Source organism: Lissotriton vulgaris, unplaced genomic scaffold (genome assembly GCF_964263255.1).
Source record: "Lissotriton vulgaris unplaced genomic scaffold, aLisVul1.2 SCAFFOLD_1895, whole genome shotgun sequence".
In the NCBI taxonomy this organism is placed as follows: Eukaryota; Metazoa; Chordata; class Amphibia; order Caudata; family Salamandridae; genus Lissotriton; species Lissotriton vulgaris.
In genome coordinates this window covers 362,501-367,500 of record NW_028242147.1, presented here as the reverse complement: position 1 = coordinate 367,500, position 5,000 = coordinate 362,501, and the positions used below count along the sequence as shown (strand labels likewise).

Genomic DNA, 5,000 nt, shown 5'->3' with positions numbered 1-5,000 from the left:
ACGAGGCCGCCCGGCCCCCGATCGACCTCAACCCTGGGCCTGGCCAGGCCTCAGACATCCCGGCACCACCATCCACCCAGGAGGTGAGCGGGCTACTTGGCAAGTCAATGGGAGAAAGAGGTGTCGATGGCTCTCCCCCGCCAAGTGCCGCTCGCCCATCGCCTCCCCGGGCGCTGGCTCCACTCCCCTGCTGGGTGTCTGGACTCCCTCATCCCGGACCTCCCGACCTCCAAGTGCGAGGGTCCGGACATCAAAGAACACCAGCCCTATAACTGGGGCAGCTCCAGAGCAGGAAGGCAGTTGTATCTTGGAGTCGAGAGACGTAAAGAGGAACTCATCCTGGACGGACTACTGGCGCTGCCATAGCTCTGTCCTGTGCACCATCGTCCTGCCTGTTGGCGCTGCCACAGCCGTCGTAATCTTCATCCTTCATCGTCGTCGGGATCTGCTGGCGTGGCCGCGGACCGTTGTAACCGTCATCTTCTACCGGGACCTGCAGGCTCCGCCGCGGACCGTCGTCCTTCCTTCATCCATCTCGGGACCTGCTTGGCTCCTCCACGGCCCGATCATCTAGAACGCCGAGCTCGAGGATTGAGAGCTATTTTGTACTCATTGGTAACTAAGACTGTCCCGCTACCCCTTTCCTAAACCAGAGTCTAGAACCGAGGGGACCCCTGAGTCCAGACCTCCTTGTATTCATCATCGTAACCTAAGAATTGCATATAAAGTCTCGTTAACCTTCAACCTTGTGTGGTGTCCGTCTGTGGGGGGGAAGTTACTTATCTGTACAGTCGTTGGAGACGGCTCTCCCTGGAGACCTCTCCCCGTAACCTCGGCCGACCCTCCCGGTCCGTCTAACATTGGTGGCCAGCGGCGCGATCCGAATCACCGCATAAACGTACAGAGAGTAGCTCACCCCACGACGAAGTCACAATGACCACGAAAGAGAGCGGATCAACCGAGAAATTCCAAATGGAGAAATTGGAGGAGTACAACCATCGTGAACTTAAACAATTCTGCATCGAACTGGGTATCGCTACCACCGGACTGAGTACCAAGGACGATTTTAAGCATGCCCTAGAATCTTGGGCAGAAACCGGGGCTGCCGGAACCCCTGATCAAAGCACCGTAGAAAAAACGACCACGGCCCCGGAAGGGCAAAGAACGGGTCTCTCGCAAGGCGAGATCCAGGAAAGAGAAAGGACCCGACTACACGAACTAGAAATGGCCCGACTTAAAATGGACGTTGAACTTAAGTTGGCCGAACAAAAAATCAACTTAGAGCACCTGCGTCTCCGAGAAGAAAGAGAGGAGAAACAGAGACAAAGGGAGCTCGAGGAAAAAAAACTAGCGTACGAACACGAACGAAACCTAGCCGAGATCAACCTACGCAAGCAGAATAAAGAAGCAGGGGTACCCGAGCGACCCCCCACCTCAGGGGCCACAGACAAAAAGGTACACATCCCCAAGGATGTTGTCCGAGAATACTTCAGAGAGGACGACATCCAGCAATGGTTTAAAGCCTATGAAATCGCTATGACTGCACACCGGATCGATAGAAGCGACTGGGGAGCCGGTCTCTGGGGAAGATTCCTCAATGAGGGCCGCGACACCCTACTACAGCTCCCGGACCACCAGATGACCTCCTACGACCATATGAAAGCGGCCCTCCTCACCCGCTATGGTCTCACACCCGAGATGTACCGTCAGAGGTTCCGAGACTGCACCCGCATCCCGGGTACAACTTGGGTGGACTATGTAACATACTTTAGCCGAGCCTTCGAGGGCTGGATCCGAGGAAGCAACGTCACGACCTACGAGCAACTATTTAACCTGATGGTATGGGAGCATCTGTCGAACAATTGCTTCATTGAACTCCGCCAACACCTCCTCGACAGCAAGTTAACGGATCCCCGGCAGCTCGCAGCCGAAGCTGACCGGTGGGAGATCACCAGAGTGGGCCGGAATGGGTCCTACGAACAGAACCGGAACAACAATGGTCAGCACCGACCCAGAGGAGGAGGAGGGGGCCAAGGGCGAGGAAGAGACAACGCCCCGGTCGCCCCCGCTACCAACACCACCCCCCCGGCCAACCGGGGCAGCACCCCAGCGCGACCGGGGTACAGAGCCAATGTCACGTGTCACCGATGTCAACGAGTCGGCCACTATGCGAACGACCCAAACTGCCCGCAGTACCAGAGCCCAAGACCCCGCCAAGTGGCCGCTGCAGCCCTAGGGGAAGAACAGATCTCCGAGGAACAGGAAGAGTACGAACAAGAGCATCAAGAGTGGGAGCCAGCCGCCATGACTCTAGCCTGCTTAGGGGGGAAAGACATGGTCCCGCGGGTCCCCCTACCCGCTAACACCCAGAAGTACAGCCAATGGGTGAGCATCAATGGACACCTGGCCGAAGCCCTTCGTGACACCGGGGCCAGTGTAACAGCCGTCCGCTGTCACCTGGTGGCCCCAGAACAGTATCTACCGAACATTCTCTGCCCTGTACGATCAGCCGATAACTCGGAGAGCCTGTGTCGGATGGCCTGCGTCCCCTTCGAATGGGGGGGGGTCTCCGGCATGTTGAAAGTGACGGTCCGAGACGATGCCCCCGTAGACTGCCTCCTGGGCAATGACCTGGAAAGCTCTCCGTGGGCCGCCGTGGAGCGAAAGGAACACCTGGGGATGTTGGGCGTCCCAGACTGGGCGTGCGTCACCACCCGTTCCATGGCCGCCCGTGCCAACCACCAGCCAGAAGAACCCGAATGGCCGGCGCCACCGCCTCCGGTCGCCCCAGCCGAAAACACCGACCGTAACATTCCCGCCGAACTAGCTCAACCTACCGACCTCGCTGACCTCGACCAGTGGCCTCAGGAAGGGGGACCCACGCAAGAACAATTTCGCAAAGAACAGAAGACCTGTCCCTCCCTCGAGGGACTCCGCCAGCAAGCGCTCGCCCAAAGCGCAGGGGATACCCCCGGAACTCATTGGGTCTACTGGGACAATGATCTGCTGTACAGCGAGCAGAGAATCGCCGAGCTGGGGAGCGACCGAGTACTAGTGGTACCCCTCCGTTTCAGAGACTTCCTGTTAAACCTGGCCCACGATGTCCCCCTGGCAGGACATCTGGGACAAGATAAAACCTACAGTCGCCTAGTGACCCACTTCTTCTGGCCCAAAATGAGAAACGATGTGCACCAGCATTGCCGATCTTGCCCCACGTGCCAAGCCAGTGGGAAGAGCGGCCGCAAACTAAAGGCTCCCCTGCAACCTTTTCCCGTGGTCACTACCCCGTTTGAGAGAGTCGGAATAGACATTGTGGGGCCCTTGGACCCACGCACAAAACAAGGACATCGATTCATCCTGGTGCTAGTGGACCACGCCACCCGCTACCCTGAGGCTGTTCCTCTGCGAACTGTGACAGCCCCGGTGGTCGGCCGGGCCCTGATGGGGATCTTCTCCCGTGTGGGCTTCCCCCGAGAAGTCGTCAGCGACAGAGGCACGAACTTTATTTCCAAATACATGAAGTCCCTCTGGCAACAGTGCGGGGTCACCTACAGATTCACAACCCCCTATCACCCTCAAGGGAACGGACTCGTTGAGCGGTTCAACCGCACGCTAAAGGGAATGATCGGGGGGTTGGAAGAGCCCCTCCGTCGCCAGTGGGATGTGCTGCTGCCGTGCCTCCTCTTCGCATATCGAGAAGTCCCCCAGAAATCCCTGGGCTTCAGCCCATTTGAACTGCTATATGGACACCCAGTGCGAGGGCCGCTCAGTCTCGTCAAAGAAGGCTGGGAGATGCCTCCGCTAAAGAACCCTCCAGATGTCTTCCGGTACCTCCTCACCCTCCGCAACCAGACCCGGCGGTTCAGGGAACTAGCGAAGGCCAACCTAGAGGCCAGTCAAGAGGACATGAAAAAATGGTATGACCAGAATGCCTCATCCATTGAATTCGAACCTGGCCAACAGGTATGGGTGATGTCCCCCACTGAGCCATGCGCCCTGCAAGACAAATGGACGGGGCCCTTCAAAGTAATAGAGCGCAAGGGTCCTGCCACTTATCTCATCGACATGGAATCCTCCCGGAACCCTCTCCGGGTCCTCCACGCTAACAGACTAAAGCCCCACTTTGTGCGAACAGAGCTCAGCCTCCTGATGGCCACAGACACTGGGGTTGAAGAAGACTCCGAGCCTCTCCCTGACCTCCTCCGGACTCAAGAGCAAGACGGCTCCGTGGATGGGGTCCGGCTCTCAGAGGCCCTCACCAGAGAACAACGCCAGGAGTGTCAAGCCCTCCTATCACAGTTCGCCAGCCTGTTCTCCCTCACCCCGGGTGTCACTTCCTGGTGTGTGCACGATGTGGATACCGGGGACAGCCCCCCTATCCGCCACCGGGCCTACCGCGTGCCAGACCGGGTACGGGCCTGCATCCAGGAAGAAATAGCCAAGATGCTCACGATCGGGGTCATCGAGCCCTCAGACAGTCCCTGGGCCAGCCCTGTCGTACTGGTCCCCAAAGCAGCTGCCCCCGGCACCACACCCGAACTCCGGTTCTGCGTCGACTACCGGGGCTTGAATGCGGTCACCAGAACAGACGCGCACCCCATCCCCCGGGCAGATGAACTAGTCGACCGAATGGGAGCTGCCCGCTACCTCAGCATCTTCGACTTGACAGCAGGCTATTGGCAGATCGGCCTCACACCCCGGGCGCAAGAACGTTCTGCCTTCTCCACCCCCGATGGCCATTACCATTTCACGGTCATGTCCTTCGGCATGAAGAATGCCCCAGCAACATTCCAACGGCTCGTCAATCAAGTCCTGGCGGGGCTCGAAGGATTCAGCGCCGCCTACCTAGACGACATCGCTGTATACAGCCACCATTGGACCGAGCACCTCCACCACCTCCGAGCAGTGCTGCAAGCCCTTCAGCGAGCTGGCCTCACGATCAAGGCCAGCAAGTGTCAAATTGGGCAAGGGTCTGTAACCTACCTCGGACACCAGGTGGG

General features: G+C 58.5%; 1 protein-coding gene across 1 annotated transcript in view; it reads left to right on the top strand.

Annotated features, from left to right (window-relative positions):
* LOC147669039 (verrucotoxin subunit beta-like) overlaps positions 1-5,000 on the top strand; it is a 127,850-nt gene that overhangs the window by 41,927 nt on the left and 80,923 nt on the right. The gene's annotated exons all lie outside the window — the stretch shown is intronic.